Genomic DNA, 24338 nt, shown 5'->3' on the forward strand with positions numbered 1-24338 from the left:
TTTGTGCTCACACTGTTAACATGATCATGTTTATGCGTTCGTAATTAACAAAATGTGGTCATAATTTCTCTCCATAGACTGTAATTAACTGAATTTAATCTTGGATCCGCTCCACAGTTCAAATTACACGGAGAAACGTGGCAACTGTTATGTAACACTAACAAGTATTGTAATAATCTTCCATAAATAGGTTGATTAAATGTCACAGATTTCGCAGTTCTGGGACCGTCTCCCTTTAATTTGTTAAAGGCATTGCAGGATTATGGGTGCAGTTGCATACCGTATGTTCTCTGAGTGACGTCAGTATATGAAAAACTGCAAGGTAAGAAGTGTTTGGCACTTTGTTTAAAACTAAATGATTGCATTGTTTTCTGCGCATGCATATTTGGTCAACGCGCCGCGTAGATTACTCGCTTTGTTGGAGGACATTACAGAAGAGTGTTTGGGCGAGAGAGCCCAGTCATTAAGTGATTTATTATTCTTTCATACGTTTGTGTCTTGGAATAGATCTGCAGGCCTGCAGCGTGCATGCAAGTGCCAGGAGTTGCGGCACTGCCAAAAAGCTGCCTCCAGAGTTTGTGATCAGCGGGAGACTCCTTTATTATGCAATGTGAATGTTTAGTATTGTGCACAGCTAGGGGACGTCAGGGTCTGTGCCCAGTAACAACATAAACAGTGTCGGGGGGACTGTTTAATGAACTATTCGATGCATTAATGCAACGCACCACTTGAAGGCTGTTGACATTCGTCCAGTGAAAGGGCGTTAGACCCGGAATATGCCTTGATCATTTGAAACTTTGTTAACCCTTGGTAGACTAATGCCGAAAATGTAACCCTTACGACGTTGCACATTGCGGCTTGGTGGTGCACAGGCAGGTGAAATGGTCTGCACCAATATTTCAGCAAGGGAGAAAGAATACTCCAGGGAGCGTGCATTCTATTTGCAGCAGATCCCAAATCAGTTCCTGTCAGGGGTTGCAGTGTGCAAGTGATCGCCGGTGCACTGCAATCGTGTGGGGCAGGCTCAACTGTATAGACTCCTGCAAAGTACAACTGTGCACTATTTCCCCCCCGCGCTGCCGCTCAAACTCTCAAAACAAGCCCAGCATTGTGCCGAGTGATGCTGCCAAACTTTCAGCAGCTCACTCACTTTGCTTGGTGACCTTGGATGACTGGGTTGCTGCGAGGTGATGGTGGGGGAGGGACTGGATTATTTCGCATGATCATTAACTTAAAATGTTTAGGTTTTTATATTGCGGATTGAGTTCTTCGAATGCCTAGCTGATGGTATGTTTTCAAAAGCTGTTTCTTTCCTGAAGAAAAATTATGCAGCACACGAGCATGTAAATCCCAGTTGCAGTGGTGCAGTTGTTTTGCAAAGTAGCTGTAATTTATTCAGGGTTTTCTCCACGAAAAATTGTATTCAGTTATTAAGGGAAACAAACTGACGATTAGTAACGCAGAGATAAATTTAAACCAAACTAGTTGCCTTCGATCTAGTTCCTTTTCTCTCCAGTTTTGAAGAAGGGTCAAACCCGAAACGTCAACTCAAATTTCTCTCCACGGATGTTGCCTGACCTGCTGAGTTTTTCCAGCATTTTCTGTTGTTAGTTCTGCTGAAAGGTCATCGACCTGAAACGTTTTCTCTCCACAGATGCTTCCTGGCCTACTAAGTATTTCGAGTATTCTCTATTATTATTTTAAATTAAAGCAACATTCTTTAAGGTTTAAAGTCCCTGCTCCACCTCCAAATCTGTTGTCTCCTAAATTTCGTTTCTGAAATTGTTATATTTGAAAAACATTACACCGTATGAGGCGGAACTCCATTTTATTTAAAGTGATCAGAAAACGCCCCAGATTAAATGTGAAGATTATTTAAACTATACAGAGCGTTTGACCGGAGATGTGTCGCCGTGGGCCAGTTCACCGAATGTGCAAGGGTTGTTGCAGACGTTTCATGTTTATTTTTGTCTTAAAATATGAACTCTTGAGGTGAAGGTTTGCGCAATTGCTGGAAATTCAATTGTCAGGGATTAAATTCTTCAGCTCCATTCTGTTACTTTAGTAGGATCAGATCCCTAAACTGCATGGACTCCCTTCTCGAGCTGATCGGGCAACCAGACTGTTACCGAAATTGTCTTTTTTCTCTTTATCCTCGAAAAATAATAAGCCCTGCGTCAAAGTGCTTAAAGTTGAACATGGGTCAGTTTCAGCGTGTAAATTGTACTTGGGATTCATTCCTGGCCAATCCTACCCTCCCCATGCATGGTGTGAGCATTGCTTCCTAAAAGGAAAGCACTTGCAGGCCACAGAGTGAAACTCGCGCTGGTAAGCAGTTAATGGGGTCAGTGGGTGGAAATATCCGGTATCACTCCAACATTGGAGCGGGTGTGGGTGCTCAGAGAAAGAAGAGGAATTGATTAATCTGGTACTGACAGCTTCCATGCATGGAGTTATCTATGGAATGATGGCCCTTCCAAGCTTACGGTTCATTTTTTTTTAAAGGATTTTTTTTTTACTTAAAAGATGCACAGTTCATTCATCCTTTATGTAAATTGAGTACTTAATTTATATTAGATTATGCACAATTAGATGTAAATAAGATGACAGGCGCTGATCTTGCCAGTCTTGCGCAGGAATATTTCTGCACTGTCTTAGGATGGTGAAAGGCGGTGATGCTAAGTGACCGTCATATCAGAGGCAGCAAAGATAGTCATGCTGAAAGGATTTACCTGTACTAGCTCATTAATACCAAAATTAAAGTAAATTGATATGGCACAGCTGTTACTGGCACATTGCTAGTTGAAGCTGTTTTAAGATTGAAGAGCGGGAATAGCACACAGTATCGCAAGGTTCTTTGAAAGTATTTGAATCTATAGCACAGGGTCATCTAGATTTTTATGCTTGCAATTTGATAAGCTTGGCGTTTAAATCATACATCAAATTCAGCTCTCCAAGACCAAAGGTCGCATCTTGAGAGGAAAGCCCAATGTTTAACTCTAATTTGGAGGTTGAAACCAGATATTTTCTGTATTTTCATGATCTCTACTTCTGAGCAAAGCTTTTCTTTTCTGGAACACTTTTCAATAAAGGCCGTGCCCTTTTAAGAAACATTTTTTTTCTCAAAATGCCCTCCAGCTTTATTTTCATGAGTTGTGTCTTTTAGTGTCTGTGTAGCAAACATCCCCTGCAAGAGAGTGTGTGAGTGACCTGCCCCAGGCCGCCACCAAATTCTGTTCAAGAGTTCTCTAGGAATTGGAAAATTCCTAATTGACTGTTTGCATATAATAAAATTACTGTTGCAAACTGAGCATGTCGGGAAGCAGAGGTATGAACTCGCTTCTTCCACTTCACAAACCTCCTAACATGTTCTAACCTTTTTAAAGCAAAAAGAACTTTAGTGTTCGGTGTTTTCCATTTGGTCAGCTGGGTGTCTGATATGCACGGAGACCCCATGTTTAACAGTCTCCAACCTCCACTGCTGAATAATCTACATCAGTTTGCCTGATAAAGTGTATACACCAGAAGGACACACTCCATTTACCCAAGTCCAGAGAGCTTAGGTGAAGGTTGCAAAGCCAAAGCTTATGGACCTACAAGTGTGAGCACGGGTACTGTTCGAGTTTAATCAGTTGAAAATGTGCAGCTTACTGATAGCGAGCATTGCTAAGCTTCCTGATGCTTGTCCAACTAGGAATATACTACCTGTTTGGTATGGTTTGCAGGGTTATCTGGAGCCAAGTGGGAAGAATCTCCGCCCTCAGTGACAGGTCTACCCTTTCAGGTTATATTAGTCAGCCAGACTGGATGGTCAATCATTAACTGTGCTCTGGTGCACTGTGGACCTGCCTAGTTGGATTACTGAGCCTGCTGCAGTGGGTTGATGGTTCTGAATTTCTATTGCCGGCATGTGATCTTGGTGCTATCTCAGTGGATATATGTGTGATATATCACTGAGGAATACAGACCAGGTATTCCCTGGTTCAGTCCTTGACCTGCAGCGCATCTCAGATGGGTTTTTGTAACAGTGTTGCAATTGACTTCTGTGTTCCTCAGTTAGGGAGTGAAAAATAAATCCGTCATGGTTCCCACCACTGAAAGCTGTCCAGTGATCGCTGCTGGGAAGTGCATGTGTATAGAAGTTGGGTGAGGGTATGATTGAGCAGAGAAAGGCAACATCGAGCTATGAGGATAGACACAACTGTATCACAATTTATAATTCTGTTCTTGCACATTTTCAAAAGCTTCTTTTAGATATGCATCCTCAATGCTACCCTGTGAAATACAATTGTTATTTCCACCTAAGACCCTCCGGACTGCAAATTTAAAAAAGATCACTTCAGGTGGACGCCTCATGTACTCCTTTTAATGCACCTGCTGGTTCATCCCCCTACGCCCCCTCCCTTTCCCAAATGTGGTGTTTGATGCTGGACTACAAGTCCAGAGGTGTCCGCAGCCATCCAGTGATTTTTTTAAAAGAATTGTTCTCAGGATATGGATGACACTGACAAGGCAGCATTTATTGCCCATCTCTAATTGCCATGACAGCATTAAGAGTCAGCCACATAGTGTGGGACTGGACTCGGATATAGGTCAGACCAGATCGGAGGGGAAGGTTCCCTTTCCTGAAGGACATTAGCAAATCAGTTGGGTTTTTACAATAATTCAGAAGCTTTCACAGTGATTTTTTTTCTGGTTCCAGCCCATATATTGTCTACCAGATTTATTGAATTCAGTTTCAGGAGGAAGAGATGCAGTTGCAGAGGATGGAGGAAATCATATCCTCAATGGACACACACAGGAGATTGAAAAAAGCTGCTTCAGGACTAAGGGGAAATGGAGACTTGTTGGGGGGCAGTTATTTACAATGGTGACAGCTCTGTAGAATGTGCAGGTCAAAGCTTAATGGTAGTAGGCATGGAAGATGTTAATAGTGATATTGGAAAAGGTCAGGAATTTCATTGCAATGGCAGTGTCAAAATTTAAAACAAATTCAAGCAATCCCAGTGATCATCAGCTATTCCTATGGCGTAACTCCTAGTTTTGGCATATATGCTGAAAAGTATTAACATCTGCTATACTTTCACAAAGTTTGTCCATTGTTTTAAATTAATTTTTTGTCAGACATCTCTGTTCCTTTTGAAGCTACAATCATCCTTACTAAATTATGTGCAAGCATCTGAAGGTAATATAAATTCTTCAGCTGTCTGGCTGTGAAAGAGTTAAACGTGCTATCCTGGAACATTTGAACAGTAGTAAGTGGGGTGAAAAATGAATGGAACTCAAATTAGATCCTGTCTGCTTCATTGCTAATTAAAGGGTTTCATATTTAAATTTCTTTGCAATGTGGGAAAAATAACTGAGTACAAGTTACTTGTCCCATTCTGAAAATATTAATTTCTAGATTCATTGTATAACTGCATCTGAGGTAATGACTGCTTTTTGATAAAATTACTTCAAACTACTTGTTTTTAGTCACACTATGGAGGAATAAAAGGGAAATGGAGCAGGCAAAAATGTTGCTTGGGTTATTTTCAATTTAATACTGTAGACAGGGAAATCCATTTCCGTTATGGCCATGACGACTCTTTTTTGATTGTGCTCCAGTTTTACAATAATGATGTGCACGTGTGTCGGGATGATGTTGTTGCTGTTCCAGCAGTCTGTTCTGGGATCTGTGTATTGGACTGACAATCAAAGGATTACAAACAAAGGACTGTGACTTAATTCCTAAAAGGGCAATGCAATGCTGATGAGTGGACAAGTCTGACATGCTGCCCCTGCTGAGAATTCATTCCCGGTCACAGTGGTGTGTGAAGCTGTTTTATTTGCGCACAAGATGAATCTTAGTTTGTTGGGAAAACACTTCAAAAAATACACCCATCTTCTCTTGACGGTAGTGAATCATATTGAGCTACAGTTTCATGCACACTCATGATTAACTACTACTTCAGCCAAGTGGTTGTTCTTAATATGTGAGTCTGGATAGTGAGTGATTCTACCATGGGGTTGTCACAGCCAAGCCTGATTAATGTGCACTTCCAGTAAGTATTGGTAGAACAGTGTAAGAATGGGAACCCTGCCAGTTTTTGCCTCCTTAGCCCAGGGATATTGAGGATAATTGTAATGCCACACCCCATCCTGACTGAACTCATTTGACTCCGCAGGGATCAAGCGTGGAACCTTGCTGGTCTGTATACCTTAGTACAACATCACACACTGCAATTATCTACTGAATCGTTAGGCAGGAGAAGAGAAATAGGTCATGGTTGTTCTTTAAGCAAAGATGACAATATGTACACTGCATACAATTTTTTTTTTTTTTTAGATTATTGTATTAATTGAAGGTAATAATAGTAATTAGGTGGAAAGCTGTTCCATGCAAAGAAATGGTTTTCAACACACAACGGGTTAAGGATTAATAGAACATAGAAATTGCTAAGATGAAAAAATACCATGGCCCATCTAGTTCACATGATATAACAATAATGGAGTTGTTGACTGATCACAGCAATCAATTAGTCTACAACAGACCCAGACGTGGGGCGAGGAAAACACCCAGAGGTCGAAAACTTTGGGAACCATAGGCCCAAAGTCAGCTGTTCCTCCCAAGCATGTCTTACATTGTCAATGCCATCTCTCAAAATTATTCCTAAAATGTATCCCAAAATATTTTTTGGAAGAAATCTATCTGATTTGCATTTGAATTAATCAATACTATCTGCTTCCACCATCTCCATAAGTTGACCACTTGCTCACTGAAATAATGTTTCTGCAGATTAGTTTTGAATTTACCCCTCTTAAAGTGCAGGTTGTGTCCTCAGGTTCTCCTATTTTGGACAAGGTGAAACAGCTTGTTATGGTCTACGTTATCTAGTCCCTTGAGAATCCTAAAAGGAGCAATTGTATCACCTCTTTACCATCTCTTTTCCAGTGAGAACATGCCCCATTTACACAATCATGCCTCATAATCCAATTCCTCCATCCCCAGAATCAGGTTGCTCTCTTCTGTATCCTTTGAATAGCTGCAATATCCTTTATATATTGAGATGGCCAGAACTGTAGATAGTATTCCAAGTATAGTTGCACCAATGATTTAAAAAAGTGGCTGGATTACCTCACTATTTCGGCTCTAATACATCTCAACACCTGATTTGCCTTACTCACTGCCACGGAGCATAATATACTATGCTGTGACAATTACTGCAGCTTTCTTCAAATTCTTTTGTACTCAGAAGGTGACTGAGCACCCTTCTTTTTGTGCCCAATGTTGACATCAAAAACACTTAAGTCTGATACTGTGTGCATTTGATGCTGGGTGAAACCCCCAGTAGTATGCCCATTGTACTAGTGTGATATTTACTCTTTATTGTTTGGCTGAATGGTCCCCTTCTGTGCTGCAAACTGCTGTGGTTCTATGACCAGACCATATAACCTACGCTCAACAAAGTGGTGAGTGTGCTTCATTACAGTTGGGTTATTGTGGATCAGTTTCCATATTCCAGGCTTGTGCTCACACTCCATGCATTCTATTTAAGCCATGTAAAGTCGTAATATTCCTTTCGCTTTTTTAAATTATTCAAAATATTTCTTTGGTCTGATACTTTTCCCAGAAAAGTTGGAGTAACAGCAAACAACATCAGTTATAGGGGTCAGGTAAGCACTGTTTGTATGGTGTGCCACTGAATCTCAAATAGTCCTAAATTGCACAGATGGACTGGCTATAGTGTGTCGCTAAGCCCTCTGTAGCCATTCATGCTGTATTCAAAGGGTGGGATTCAGTGGTTAGTTTCTTAGAAACAGTGTTGCAGGTAATGAGAAACAAATTATCTGAAAAATACAAAGATATTGTAATGAAAACATTACAAATAATGAGATTTAGATGTTCAAAAGCAGCTAAACTGCATTTTTTTCCTCTCAGCAACATATATAGTGCCTTTAATGTAGTGAAAATGGGGCGGAAGAGAAGACTCAAGAGTCAGGAGAAGAATTAGTGGAGGTGGCAAAAAGCTTGGTTGAAGAGGTGGATTTTAAGGACGTCTTTGAGGTAGGGAGAGATGTAACAAGGCAGAGCAATATGGGAAGAGAATTCCACAATGTGGCAGTGTGATACCTGAAGCCTCTGCCACCAGTGCCGGAGTAGAGGGAGGGGTGGGAAGTAGTTGGATCACTGGAATGTGAGAGGATTGATGTAGGACTAGAGTAGGGTACAGTGAAATCACGGAGGGCTATGTAGACAACAAGGATTTTCAAATTAATGAGCTGGGGGACCCTGCTCTCCCAAAGGTCTTGGATCCTGCTCGGCCAAAGTTCCCCAAATACAAACCCGTACTGTAACGCAACAGTATAGAAAATTGGTGTTGGACTGCATTGTCCCTTCAAGCACCAAGGAGAGGTGCTGAATGAAGCCCCTTTCCCCCACAGTGAGTGCTATCCCAGGCTGTCTTCTAGCAGTGGTCTGTTTAAGACTAGCATTAACAAGTTTGTGAAGAGATTGAGTATTGTGCCCATCCTCTTAGCTGAAGAAAGCTCCATGGCCACTCTCTGCTATCTAAGTTGGCTGATCTTCATCTCTGAGCTCAGATCATGATTGTCAACAGACTATTCAAACCATTTGGGACATCACAGCTGATCCTGATCCCATCCTTGCTTGTTGTTGACATGAATTTACTTTCCAGCAGGGGTCACTGGAGCACTGGCTAATTTCCCCCACCTTCTCCTTAACTGAACTGTTGTGAAATCACAAGGTAATTGATCCAGAAGTGCCCTCCAGTCCTCCCATTGTAGTATTTAATTGCTTCTTAAATGCGTCCACAGTCTTTGTCTCCGCCACTCTATCTGGAAATCAGTTCCAAGTGTTGCTCATTCTCTGCATGAAGAACTTCTTGATATCAGTCCTAGCTGCCTGTAATAGTTTGAACCTATATCCCCTTATCCTACTCCCACAATTTTAATTTAAAGTACTGTAGTACTTACCTTTTCCATATATTTTACTATTTTATATACCTCCATAAGATCACCTCTCATATGCCTCCTTTTCAGGATGAAAAGCCTGAGTCTCTGGTCTTTTACGATATATCAGACCCCTGTAACTAGTGATCAGGCTTGTGGTTATTTAGATGTCCGGCTTACCTCACTGATAGCACGTTTGCCTTTGAGTCAGACCATTGGTTCAAGCCCCACATGAGCACAGAAAATCCTACTATGTGGGTAACTTTTAATCATTTTATCGACATTTTTATATCCATTATGTTACAAAGCTTATCGTAGTAAAAAATTCTGAGCAAGTGAGAGTAGAAGATAGTGGATGAAATTATTTTTAATTGAGTGATTTGATTGGGTACCCTACTATTAGTAGTTGGTGCTGACTGCTGATATTTGATTAGAAGTATTTTTGAAATTGGTGATTGTTAATTTTCAGTTCACATTGTTACGGATTAATTGGCATGGTCCATACCTATTCAGTTGCGATTTCTTGCTGTTTTCTGAATATAAAATTTGAGCTAATTGGTGCAAGTTTGACACAAACATGTTAAAAAGTGTGATGGGTACAGTTGCACTTGCATAGTAACAGTTTCAGGCAGGAGAAGCATTCCTAATAGCTCTGAATCCCTTTTCACAGAATCACAGAATCCTCACAGTGCAGCTAGAGGCCATTTCAGCCCATCAAGCCTGCACCGACACACATCCCACCCTATCCCCGCAACCCCCACGTATTTAATCCCCTAACACTAAGGGTCAATTTATCATAGCCAAATCAACCTAACCCACACATCTTTGGACTGTGGGAGGAAACCGGAGCACCCGGAGGAAACCCACGCAGACACAGGGAGAATGTGCAAACTCCACACAGACAGTCGCCCAAGGCCAGATTTGAACCCGGGTCCCTGGCGCTGTGAGGCAACAGTGCTAACCACTATGCCACCTTGTTGACAAGAATCTCTCAAGTATTTGCTTAAAACCCATTAAGGTTCCTTGTTCGACCACTGATGCTAGTAATCTGTTTCACATAATTATCACACTTTTGGTAAAAAAAAAATGCCTCCTGCCATTCCTATTTTATTTAATTTGTAAACATGACCCCTTGTGCTTAAATTCTGTACAAGGCAGAGAAGCTTACTTAGATGCAATTTGTCCAAACCTATCATTGTTTTAAACATCTCTATCATATCCCCTCTCTGTCTTTTTTCAAGTGAAAAAGTACCCAGGGTAGTCACTCTTTCTTCATCAGTCATTCCCTTAAGTTCTGGGATCATTTGTACATCCCTTCTCTGTACCCTCTCCAATAACTGTGTGTCATTTTTGAAATAGGGAGACTAAAATTGCATGCAGTACTGCAGATATGGTCTCCGCAGGGTCAAATACAGTTTTAAAATTACTCTGAATTTTTCTGTTATACCCCTTGTTACGTATCCCAACCTTCTGTTTGCTTTTTTAACAGCCTGGGTCCCGATGCTGGTGTTTTTAATGACCTGTCCTCCTCCTTTGATACCTCAAGCACATTCCCATTTAGCACATGATCCACATTAACCTTCCCTCTGCAAAATCTCATAAACTTACATTTCCCTGCATTAAACTGCACCTGCCATTTCCCCAGCCACTAATCGAGCTTTTGGATTTGGGAGCATTGATATTTATCATTTGCCACTGCTCCCAATTTGGAATCTTCTGCAGATTTGGGCACTTTGGGCACAATTCCTTCCTCTAAATCATTTTTTTAAATTATAAACAACAGCGGCCCCAACACTGAACACCAGTAACAGGCTGCCAACCACATATTTGCTCGTGCACCTTGATTCATTGATGTCTACCAACCAACCATTTGCTGATTCATTTTTAATACATTTATAAAGTACTAGTGGAATCAAGATTTTAGCATCTCTTTTCTTCATAAACAGGCTCACGTATTTATTTTGAAATGTACTTGGAGGAAGATGCTATATATAATTATTTTTAAATCATTCCTATTGGTGGGGAAGTGTTTCACTTTTTATTATGGCCTTCTTGACAGCACAGTTCAGATTGGAAATACATTGTGTGGGATATTGTAGAAATAAATTCTCCTCTCTAGCCCACTATAGCACTGCATTTGTACTCCACTGCAGCAGAAAACTGGTCCCATCAGGGTCTCGGCCACTTGAATTCTCTCAAATTTGAGGATACGGGCTCTGTCTCCCTCATGCATTATAGGGTTGTGCAGCTGAAAGTGCTGAAGACTACATTCTCAGACCTAAAGGAAGACCATTTAACTTGGGAGATTAAAAAAAACATCTTTTTTGTAAAAGTTAGGTTGGTTGGTGCAATTTTTGACAGCTGTCCAATTGGCCCCTTTTATCAGGCAGGAATTTCTGGGTTGGAAGACCCAAATTCCATGTTACAATACTCCTCTTGAAGCCATAGTTAATTATGTCAAGCCTGTAAGTACTGTAACTCTGAAAAGAATGAGGCTTGATGTTTGTTGAAAATGGCATTTTGTTTTACAGTGCAAGCAGTGACAATACTGAGGATCTATAGACCATTGTTACTGTGAAAATGTGAGGCACCATCTGCATTAGGACAGCTTTTCAGTTCAAATCCAATCTCCTTTTCAAATTAAGCAGGTTATATGTCCTGGCTTCAGATTAATGTCTTCATGAGTTCAATTAGTGCTGTTCACTTGCTATAATTTTCAGTTCTACGTATAAAATGTGATTGGCCTAATTTTTTGCATCTTTGTAATTTATTTTATTCCTTTATTCGTCACTTACTTGTTTTATTGCTTCATGAGTAGTCTTTAATAAAACTAAGCACCTTCCCTGATTGAATGAACAGGAGACCTACTGCCAAGCTGCTGTCTGCTGCTTTTTCACTCCAAAGTGTCAGCCTTGGCTCAGTGGTAACATTCTCACCTCTGAGTCACAAGGTTGTGTGTTCAAGGTCCACTCCAGATAATTGAGCACATAATCTAGCCTGGCATTTCAGTGTAGTACTGAGGGATTGCTGCCATTGCTGGTGAAGGTGACATTTTTGGATGAGTCATTAAACGGAGGTCCTCTTGGCGGCGGGGTGGTGGGGGGGGGTTGGAAAAGATCCCATGAAGAGTTGGGGAGTTCTCTTGGTGTCCTTCTCACATATTTATCCTTCAACCAACACCGACAAGAACAGATTATTTGGTCATTTGTCTCACTGCTGTTTGTGGGATCTTGCTATGTGCATTTGGCTGCTGTGTTTTCCTACATTACAACAAGGACTACAATTCAAAAGTACTTCATTAGCTGTAAAGTGCTTTGCAATGTCCTGAGATTGTGTAAGATGCAACATAAGAACTTAGAAATAGGAGCAGGAGTAGGCCATTCGGCCCCTCGAGCCTGCTCCGCCATTCAATACGATCATGGCTAATCTTCTACCTCAACTCAACTTTCCTGCACGATCCCCATATCCCTTGATTCCCTTAATATCCAAAAATCTATCAATCTCTGTCTTGAATATACTCAATGACTGAGCCTCCACAGTCCTCTGAGGTAGAGAATTCCAAAGATTCACCACCCTCTGAGTGAAGAAATTTCTCCTCATCTCAGTCCTAAATGGCTGACCCCTTATTCGGAGAATCTGACCTCTGGTTCTAGATTCCCCAGCTAGGGGAAACATCCTCCCTGCATCTACCCTGTCAAGCCCTGTAAGAATTTTGTATGTTTCAATGAGATCACCTCTCATTCATCTAAACTCTAGAGAATATAGGCCGAGTCTACTCAATCGCTCCTCATAGGACAATCCCCCCCATCCCAGGAATCAGTTTGGTCAACTTTTGTTGCACTCCCTCTATGGCAAGTATATCCTTCCTTCGGTAAGGAGACCAAATCTGTACACAATACTCCAGGTATGGTCTCACCAGGGCCTTATATAATTGCAGTAAGACGTCTTTACTCTTATACTCAAATCCTCTTGTAATAAAGGCCAACATACCATTTGCTTTCCTAATTGCTTGCTGTACCTGCATGTTAACTTTCAGTGATTTGTGTACAAGGACACCCAGGTCCCTCTGAACACCAACATTTCCCAATCTCTAACCATTTAAAAAAATACTCTGCTTTTCTATTTTTCCTACCAAAGTGGATAACTCCACATTTCTCCACATATTCCATTTGCCATGTTGTTGCCCACTCAGTTAGCCTGTTTATATCCCCTTGCATCCTCCTCACAACTTACATTCCCACCCAGCTTTGTATCACCAGCAAAATTGGATGTATTACATTTGGTTCACTCATCCAAATCATTGATATAGATTATGAATAGCTGAGGCCCAAGCACTGATCCCTGCGGTACCCCACTAGTTACAGCCTGCCAACCCAAAAATGACCCGTTTATTCCTACTCTCTGTTTTCTGTCCGTTAACCAATCCTCAATCCATGCTAGTATGTTACCACCAATCCCATGAGCCCTAATTTTGTTTAATAACCTCTTGTGTGGCACCTTATCGAATGCCTTCTGAAATTCCAAATACACCACATCCACTGGTTCCCTCTTATCTATTCTGCTAGTTACAACCTCAAAAAAACAGATTTGTCAAACACGATTTCCCTTTCATAAATCTGTGGTGACTCTGCCCAATCATATTATTTTCTAAGTGCCCTGTTACCCCGTCCTTAATAATAGATTCTAGCATTTTCCCTACTACTGATGTCAGGCTAACTGGTCTGTAGTTCCCCGTTTTCTCTCTCCCTCCTTTCTTAAATAGTGGGGTTACATTTTCTACCTTCCAATCTGCAGGAACTGTTCTAGAATCTATGGCATTTTGGAAGATGACAACCAATGCATCCACTATCTCTATAGCCACCTCTTTCAAAACCCTAGGATGTAGGCCATCAGGTCCAGGGGATTTATCAGTTTTCAGTCCCATTAATTTCTCCAGCACTTATTTTTACATAAGAACATAAGAAATAGGAGCAGGAGTAGGCCAATCGGCCCCTCGAGCCTGCTCCGCCATTCAATAAGATCATGGCTGATCTGATCCTAACCGCCAATCCACTATGACAGGACTATCTCCTGAATCTAACAGAATTAGACACACGAAACAGGAGCAGGATCAGGCTACACGGGCCCACTCCGCTACCCACAGGGCCATGACCGATCCGAACCTAGACTCATGTCCAAATTCCTGCCCGCTCCCTGTAACCCTTAATTCCCTTTTCTTCTAGGAAACTGTCTATTTCTGTTTTAAATTTATGTAATGATGTAGCTTCGACAGCTTTTTGGGGCAGCATAGTCCATGGACCTACCACCCTCTGAGTGAAGTAGTTCCTCCTCATCTCAGTTTTGAAAGAGCAGCCCCTTATTCTAAGACTATGCCCCCTAGTTCTAGTTTCACCCATCATCGGGAACATCTTCCCCGCATCCACCCGATCCAACCCCTTCACAATCTTATATGTTTCAATAAGATCGCCTCTCATTCTTCTGAACTCCAATGAGTAGAGTCCCAATCTACTCAACCTCTCCTCATATGTCCATCCCCTCATCCCCGGGATTAACCGAGTGAACCTTCTTTGTACTGACTCGAGAGCAAGTATGTCTTTTCTTAAGTATGGACACCAAAACTGTATGCAGTATTCCAGGTGCGGTCTCACCAATACCTTGTACAACTGAAGCAATACCTCCCTATTTTTATATTCTATCCCCCTAGCAATGAAAGCCAACACTCCATTGGCCTTCTTAATCACTTGCTGCACCTGCATACTAACCTTTTGAGTTTCGTGCACCAGGACCCCCAGATCCCTTTGTACTTCAGTACTTTCCAGTTTCTTGCCATTTAAGATAATAACTTGCTCTACGATTTTTCCTGCCAAAGTGCATAACCTCACACTTTGTATTCCATCTGCCAAATCTCTGCCCACTTACTTAGCCTGTCTACGTCCCTTTGCAGGTTTTTTGTCCTCCTCACTCACTACTTTCCCTCCCATCTTAGTATCATCTGCAAACTTTGATATGTTACACTCGGTCCCCTCCTCCAAATCGTTAATATAGATTGTAAAGAGTTGGGGACCCAGCACTGACCCCTGCGGAACACCACTGGTTACTGATTGCCAGTCTGAGAATGAACCATTTATCCCAACTCTCTGCCTTCTGTTAGATAGCCAATCCTCTATCCATGCCAGAATATTACCCCCAATCCCATGATTTTTTATCTTAAGCAATAATCTTTTGTGTGGCACCTTGTCAAATGCCTTTTGGAAGTCTAACTACACTACGTCCACTGGTTCACCTTTATCCACCCTATATGTTACTTCCTCAAAGAACTCCAGCAAATTTGTCATACATGACTTCCCCTTCATAAAACCATGCTGACTTTGTCTTATTAAATTATGATTATCCAAATGTCCTGTTACTGTCTCCTTAATAATGGACTCCAAAATTTTACCTACCACAGATGTTAGGCTAACCGGTCTATAGTTTCCAGCCTTCTGTCTACTGCCCTTTTTAAATAAGGGTGTTACATTAGCAGTTTTCCAGTCTGCCGGGACCTTTGCTGAGTCCAGGGAGTTTTGGAAGATTATTACCAATGCATCCACAATCTAATTTCTTTCAGATCCTCATTCTTGCTAGACCCCTGGCTCTCCACTATTTCCCGGTGATTTTTTGCGTCTTCTTCCATGAAGGCAGACACAAAGTATTTGTTTAATTTCTCTGCCATTTCCTTATTCCCCATTGTAATTTTTCCTGTCTCAGCCTGTAAGGGACCCACATTTACTTTCGCTAATCTTTTCCTTTTTACATACCTAAAGAAGCTTCTATAGACTTTTATGTCTTTCGCTAGTTTACACTCATATATTTTCCCTTTCTTTATCAATTTTTTTGGTCCTCCTTTGCTGAATTCTAAAATTCTCCCAATCCTCAGGCTTACTGCTCTTTTTGGCTACATTATAAGCCTTTTCCTGTGATTTAATACTATCTTTAACTTCTTGTTTGCCACGGTTGGACCACTTTTCCTGTGGGGTTTTTGTGCCTTAAAGGAATGTATATTTGTTGTAAAATATGTATTAATTCTTTAAATGCCAACCATTGCTTGTCTTTTAATGTAGTTTCCCAATCTCTCTAAGCCAACTCACCCCTCATACGTACATAGTTTGCTTTGTTTAGATTTAAGACCCTAGTTTCGGATTTAACTAAATCACTTTCGAACTTAATATAAAATTCTATCATATTATGCTCACTCTTCCCTAAAGGTCTGTTTACTGCAAGATTATTAATTAGCCCTTTCTCATTGCACAATACTAGATCTAAAATAGCCTGTTCCCTAGTTGGTTCCTCAACATACTGATGTAGAAAACTATCTTGTATACATTCCATGCCATGAATTCGTCCTCCGCACTATTACTGCAAATTTGGTTTGCCCAGTCTATATGTAGATTAAAGCCCCACATGATTACTGTATTACCCTTGTTACATGTGCCTCTAATTTCCTGATTTATATTCTGCCCTACATTACAACTACTGTTTGAGGGCCTATAAACAACTCCCACCAATGTTTTCTGCCCCTTGCTGTTTCCAAACTGTTTCTACTTCTTGATTTTCGGAGCTAAGGTCCTTTCTCCCTACTGTCTTTATCCCATCCTTTATTATTGGGGCTACCCCTCCTCCTTTTCCACTTTGCCTTTCTCTTCTAAAAGTTAAGTATCCTGGAATATTTAGTTCCCAACCATGTCTCTGTAATGGCTATTAGATCAAACCTATTCATTTCTATCTGCGCTATTCATCTATTTTGTTGCAAATGCTTCGCACATTCAGATATAGTGCCTTTAGCTTTGACTTTTTTCTATTTTTCCCTGATGTCACCTTAGTCACTGATGCCCTAATACCTTTGTTACTCTCTCTGTCCCTACCTGACGCACTCTGCTTATTTTTACCCAAAGCTCTGCTCTGCTCTAGAGCCTTGACATTTCACTTGCTGCTTTTAAATTTACTCTTTCCTGAATCCTCCCACCCCCCCCCCTTCATTAGTTTAAAGCCCTGTCTACTGCCCTGGTTATTCGATTTGCCAGGACACTGGTTCCAGCCCGGTTTAAGTGGAGCCCGTCCCAAAGGAACAGCTCCCTCTTTCCCCAGTACTGGTGCAAGTGCCCCATGAAGCAAAACCCCTGCCTCCCACACCACTCTTTGAGCCACGCATTTAACCTTCTAATTTGCTTATCCCTATGCCAGTTGGCACTTGCCTTTGAGATTCTGCATTTTAATTTTGACCCCAACTCCTCAAACTCTCTCAGCAGAACTTCATTCCTAGTTCTGCCTATGTAATTGGTTCCTACATGGATTACGACAACTGGATCCTCCCCTTCCCACTCCAAGTTCTTCTCCAACCACGAGGAGATGTCTTTCAACCTGGCACTGGGCAGGCAACACAACCTTCGGAACTCCTGGTTGTGGCTGCAGAGAACTGTATCTATCACTCTGACTATACTGTCCCCTACCACAACTACATTCCCTTTCACTCTCACCACTTGAATGGCCTCCTGCACCATGGTGCCATGGTTAGATTGCTCATCCATCCTGCAGACTTTTCCCTCATCCACACAGCCAGCAAGAACCTCATACCTGTTGGATATGGACAAAGCCTGAGGCTCCTGCAGCACTGCACCTGTGTCCCTTTACCTGCCTGAGTTGCAGTCACACCCTCCTGTCCCTGACCACTAGCAAGACTTGTACCACTACCTAACCTAAATGGTGTGACTGCCTCCTGGCTCAAAGTGTCCAGGTAACTCTCCCAATCCCTGATATAAATGTAAGTACTTCCTTTTGTTCTTTTCCAATTTTCCTTCCTAGCTGCCTGCAGGTAAATACTTATACCCCACTTGAAAACTCCCCTTGGTGATGCAATTGACATCAGGGATTCACTATGTGAGGAACTAACGACTTGAACCTAGGTACAGCTCCACCGGTGCCAGCCCTCTTTCAGTACTTTGCTGAGTTCCTATTTTCTATATGTGAGTCCAGACCGTGTCAGCAGGCTTACATAATCATGGCCTGCATTACAGCCAAGCTTGACCTTATCTACACTTTTAACAAAGGGGGTCACTGGTTAACCATTAGTAGGTGGAACATTGGCTGATTGTTTTTGTTTCCCCCACGCCTAGCCTGTAATAGTGAGGCCAATTGTCATGCCTCCGCTACTGTCTAAAATCAGTTAAATCATCATAGATCAGGAATTGAGTCCAGGACCTTCTAGTCTGTGGCTGAGTATCACGTGACACAGAGCAGCTTTTTGAATGTACCTTTGTTCAGACCGCATCAGAGTTGCATCTTCTGGCTGTATTACTACAGGGAGTATTTGTAATTCTAGTGAATTTGCCACTACCACAAGACAAGGTGAAAACCTGACTCAGCATTTCAAAAGGTTGGGGCTTAACCAGCAGAATTTGTTAAAAGAAGCTCCATTGCTGTGTGAACAGAAAGTTACTAGCTTTCAGTTTGTTAATCTGAGCTGTAATTGGCCATTTGTAACTATTGCTACATTTGCATTTGCCTTAAAGTCCAGAGAAGTAAAAGACTGTGCAAAGGCTGCTGTAGCTCTATTCTAGCTCTATACATAATCTTTACATGTTACTAAAAGGGGCCTACCATTAGACACTTTGGGCACCCAGAGGTAGGCCCCTTTCAAAATGGCACTGGCTGCATTATCGGGGTTAATGGGGCGGTAAATCCACCGACCCCATTTTGAGGGATAGCGCCCTGTTAACGCCAATTTTGGAAGACTGAAATCCACTCCAATGACTTCAGTATTACCAATGTTTAACTGCAGGAAATTGAAGCTCATCCAAGACTATTGGACAATCAATCTGACAGCATGGAGGTCATAGAGTTGAGAGAGGTGGTTCAGAGGTTGAGCTGGGTGTCATCAGTAAGAACGTAGAAGCTGACATGGTGTAGTATGTAGACAAAAAAGAGGAGGGGCCAAGAATAGAAACAGGAGTAGGCCATTCAGACCCTCGCGCCTGTCCCGCCACTCAATGAGATCTTGGCTGATCTGTACCTCAACTCCATTAACTTGCCTTTGCTCCATATTGCGTAATACCCTTGCCTAAAAAAAATCTATCTACACATCCTTGGGGAGAGAGCGGTGGGGTAGTGGGGTGGGAAGAGAAGTCATTGCTGAAGATACCCTGGCTACAATTGGATAAGTAAGAGTGGAACCAGGCAAGGACAGTCCACTGAGCTGAACAGCAGAGGAAAGGCATTGGAAGAGGATGGTATGGTCAACAGGGTCAAAAGCTTCAGCGAGGACTAGGAGGGATTGTGCACCCTGAGCACAGACACACAGGATGTCATTTGTGACTTTGGTTAGGGTCATTTTGGTGCTGGGGTAGGGCCAGCAACCTGATCCAAACATGGAGTTGCAGGAATGATGGGTAGGATTTGGGAGGCGACAACTCATTTAGGGACTTTGGAGAGGGAGGTTGGGATGGGGCAGTAGTTTGCAAGACCAGAGGGGTTTTGAGCAGTGTGGCTGCGCAGCACTCTGGAGGTCCCACGCAGGCTGATCATCGGCTTTTGAATGGAAAAACTGTGCATGCGCAGTAATTTGAATGGGCTGCGCAGCCCATTTAAAGGGGCCGTGCATCCAAAAAAAATGAATGGGGACATTGGTTGTGAGTGGCTTTTTTTGAGTAGGGAGTGATGGCAGCAGTTTTGAAAGCTGTTAGAGAATGGCACCAGTAGCCTTATCCACTTGAGGTGTTGCTTTTAATGTCTTGGGAACCTGAACCCTCAAATGTTATAAACGGAAAAATATTCTTTCATCCATTGGTGGAGCACAAATCTTAAAGGTAATGACTGGGTATAGATTCACTAACTAAGAGCTGGATGTCCTCATAAATACTGTAACTGAGGCATGCTGCATATTCAGTCCAGGGGCTTGCCAATGAATACTGGGAGGACTCCGTGTCCTGAACAGGAAATTGTGGAGTGCAGAAACTCTGGATCTAACTTTACCCTGCAGACCTGAGTGGAGGTCTCTGAAATGTTCCTGAATAAGACATGATAAAGTAAGGAAAATCTACTTACTACAGTAATGCAATTGATGGAAGAAGGTTTCTGCACTGCATTCAGACTTAGAGCAAGAAGCAACACACGTGAGAAGTGCAGTGCTCGGGTCAGTAAAGCAGACCAAAGACACAACAGGAGCATTGTGCATGAATGCTCGCATTGCTACTCTGGAGACTTCAGTTTTTTGGACAAAAAGACAACAAAACAGGGAAGAATTCAAAGACCAGGTAGATGCCTACCTATACTCCAGCAGGTCGTTCGGCCTCATAAGCCAATTGCATCCAGCAGTGCCATGTGTGGAGAAGCGTGACAGCAGCGGAATGACAGTCATGTTAGTGGCATGTCTACACCATCATATTGGCCTGCACAAGTAACTGCAGGCACCATCTTAGAAAGCACTGAGCTCCCAGCATGTGCACTTCTCACGCAGACAGATACATCTCAGTTAGTGGCATAGGCAGGCAGTGGGTCATCTGAATCTCGGGCAGCTCACACATCTGTTCAACCATCCACCTCAATCATTTAGGCGAGCACCTCTGCATCGGGCACTAATATATGGACGTTTACAAATCACAAGGATTGCTTCAAAGCATTGGGAAAATACATTGAACACACATGCACCGGAACATCACACACCCATAAGGATAACAACCATTCAATCACTAAATGAAATGACATCCCTTGGAATATATATTGTAATCTGTCATTCTTTTAATGTGCTGAAGAGGAAGCTGCTTTTGTTCCAATGTACACCAAAGTGACGAGGCAACTATCAAGTTCATAACTGCAAATATGTCAAATAGATTTTTAGGTGCAATGCATCGAGAAAAGTATGTGCAGTGGCCACTGTGGTTTGTTTGATGCTGGTAGGTCCTGATGAGCTAGTGTTGTGCTCATTCAAACTCTGTTCTATTGTTCACTTTTGCCAGTGCTGTGGATAAATTTTGGCATTTGCTTGTCTTTCACATTATTAATTCACACTTCTGAATGTGAGTACACAGCTCAGCATCTTCTGAGCAACTCTGAAATGGCTCGGAAAAAGGCCAGAACAATCCTTATTCAGCAAATTTCTGGTGCGGATGGCGGGGGAGGTGGAGTCTTTCTGTTGGCAATTTTCAGCAGAAGAAAGGTCCCTTATTACTTTCTAAAGGTTTTGCTTGCCATTTACTTACACAGAATTACTTTGAGTGTACAGCACAGAAACAGGGCATTCAGCCCAACTGGCCCACAGAAACAGGGCATTCAGCCCAACTGGCCCACAGAAACAGGGCATTCAGCCCAACTGGCCCACAGAAACAGGGCATTCAGCCCAACTGGTCCACAGAAACAGGGCATTCAGCCCATCTGGTCCACAGAAACAGGGCATTCAGCCCATCTGGTCCACAGAAACAGGGCATTCAGCCCATCTGGTCCACAGAAACAGGGCATTCAGCCCAACTGGTCCACAGAAACAGGGCATTCAGCCCATCTGGTCCACAGAAACAGGGCATTCAGCCCATCTGGTCCACAGAAACAGGGCATTCAGCCCATCTGGTCCACAGAAACAGGGCATTCAGCCCTTCTGGTCCACAGAAACAGGGCATTCAGCCCAACTGGTCCACAGAAACAGGGCATTCAGCCCATCTGGCCCATGCCCATGTTTATTTTCCACAGGAGGCTCTGCCAATCCTACCTTTATCTAACCTTATCAACATATCCTATTATTTTCTCCCTCATGTGTTTATCTAGCTTCTCCTTAAATACATCAATGCTTTTCGCCTCAACTACTCTTTGTGGTCGAGAGTTTCACATTCTAACCACTCTCCAAGTAAAGAAGTTTTATTAGTGGATTTATTAGTGACTTTTTTTTATGGCCCCTCGTTCTGGTCTTGCCCGCAAGTGGAAACCTATTTTCTACATCTACCCTATCGAACCCTTTCATAATCTTAAAGACATCTATCAGGTCACCCATCAGCTTTCTCTTTCCTAGAGAAGAGGCCCAGCCTGTTCAGTCTTTCCTGATGGGTATAGCTTCTCAGTTTTGCTATCATCCTTGTAAATATATTTTGCACCTTCTCCAGTGCCTCTACATCATTATAATATGAAGACCAGAACTGTTCACAGTACTCCAAGTGTGATCTAACCAAGGTTCTATACAAGTTTAACATAACATCCTGGCTTTTCAATTCAGTCCCTCTAGAAATGAACCCCAGGCTTGGTTTGCCTTTTTTATGGCCTTATTGACATGTCTCTACTTTTAGTGATTTGTGTATCTGTACCACTGGATCGCTTTGCTCCTCTACTCCATTTAGACTCATATTTTCCGAGCAGTACATGGCCTCCTTATTGTTCCCTCACACTTAGCTATATTGAAGTTCATTTGTCAATTACACATCATTCTGCAAGTTTATTAATGCCTTCTTATATTTTGTCGCAGTCTTCCTCACTATTAACTATACACCCCAATTTGGTGCAATCTGCAAATTTTGAATTTATACTTCCAAGTCCAAATTGTTTATATAAATGGTGAACAACAGTGGTCCCTGCACCGATCCTTGTGGAACACTACTTCCCAACTTTTGCCATCTGAGTAACGACCCTTAACTCCTACACTCTGTTTTTTGTTTGTAGCCAGCTTGCTATCCATTCTGGTACTTACCCCCAACTCCACATGCTCTGACCTTAGTCATGAGTCTACTTTCCTTATTGAAGGCCTTTTGAAAAATCCTAATATATTGGGCCCGATTTTGTGGATCGTGCGGGAAATTTTTGGGTTCCCACCCAAAAAAAAAAAATGGGTCAGCCAGTTGCACGCAATTTTCCTTCAAGTGGCCAATTAAGTTCCAACGTGTGGGCACCCTTGCTAATTGTCCATTTCCAGTCAGAAAGCCCCACAGTATGATGTCATCATTCGTGGTGCTTTTAAAGTGTCCAGCAAGCTTCTCCACCTCTGCAGGCTTCTCAACCACTCTTGCACAATGGCAGAGGAGCTTGCACCAGCTGCTGCCAGCAGCAGAGGCCGAGCTGCCGCCAAGTTCAACGAGACGTCACTGCAGACCTTGGTGAATGGGGTAAGGGCCCACAGGGAGGTCCTCTACCCTCACTCAGGGAGGAAGAGGCCTCCCAAAGAGTCCAGGGCTGCCTGGATGGAGGTGGCAGCAGAGGTAAACTCTCTGGGAGTCACCCGTCGCACCTGGATGCAGTGCAGGAAGCGCTTCCATGACCTTCACCGCACAGGGAAAGTAAGTACGAAGTTTCCATCACCCTCAACCTGATCCCCATTGCCTTTCCCCAACAGCACTCAGCTTCAGCAATCTCTTCCTCCACATCCCACTTCACAGTCACATCCATGCACCCTTACCCATTCCCTATCTCTCTATGCTCACATTCAGATAACTATTCCACCATCCAGCCCTCACACTGCCTCTCACTCTGATGCTTGGAAGACAACTGACAACACACAGGGAGGGCCCTTGGTCTTGCAGCCTCACAACATCTTTGTCTCCTTCTAAGCATCTATGCTATGCAATCTCTACACTCACTCCTGCACTCTCACTCAAACTCCACTTGTCTCTCTCATTGCAGGAAAAGAGAGCTCACAATAGACGAGAGTGTGCGAGTACTGGAGGAGGACCACCCTCAGTCGCCCACCTGAGCCCCTGGGAGGAAGCAGTGATCGAGATTGCTGGGGCTGACGTGCCTGTGGATGCTGGGGCAGGAGAGACCGGAGCAAGCCCGCAGAATAGTTTTCCATCTCTCTCATTGACATAGCATAAGTTGCTGATATGATTCTGAAGCCACATCATTTGGACTTATGAGCATATGCCAAATCCAATGTGCAAGTAGCCTTGCCATCACATCTCTAACTCTTTCCTTTACTCTCCCACAGGACCATCCGGTGCCCCTGTCGCCACTGCCGAGGAGGAAGAGGCTTTGCAGCCAGACTCCTCAGAGGAATCTGCAACCTCTGAGGGTGCAGCGTCAGCAGAAGTAAGCGCACCCAGCACCAGTGCAGACACTCGCACCTCGGTGGGACCTTCGGGACATAGAGTAGAGTTGCCACCTGGTGTATCACAGCTCACAAGTGAGCATCAGCAGATTGTGGAGACAGGGACAGCAGTGGAGAGTCCTCGTCGGAGGGCGCAGGACTATGCCAGCTCAGCTCAGCTGCATGTCGACCCTATGCCTTTGGGTCCATCCGCAAGAGGAGGTGATGGATCTCCATGCACAGATGCAGGAGTCTCTGGGAGGTTTTGTCTCCAGGGTCGCTGCGAGTGTGGAGCGAATGGAGGAGTCCATGGCGAGCATGAGCAGAGCCTTATTGGAGTCATTGGCACATCAAAGCATCA

General features: G+C 42.9%; 1 protein-coding gene across 2 annotated transcripts in view; it reads left to right on the forward strand.

Annotated features, from left to right (window-relative positions):
* The first annotated feature begins 244 nt into the window (after nucleotides 1-244).
* Nucleotides 245-24338, forward strand: part of LOC147121106 (transcriptional-regulating factor 1-like) — a 279913-nt gene continuing 255819 nt past the window's right edge. For both annotated transcript variants that reach the window (XM_085980821.1, XM_085980823.1), the window contains exon 1: nucleotides 245-322. The gene's annotated coding sequence lies outside the window, so the exon portion shown is untranslated. The remainder of the gene's footprint in view (nucleotides 323-24338) is intronic.

The sequence above is a fragment of the Somniosus microcephalus genome, chromosome 3 (assembly GCF_052327205.1).
Source record: "Somniosus microcephalus isolate GS21.2 chromosome 3, FLI_Smic_1.0, whole genome shotgun sequence".
NCBI lineage: Eukaryota > Metazoa > Chordata > Chondrichthyes > Squaliformes > Somniosidae > Somniosus > Somniosus microcephalus.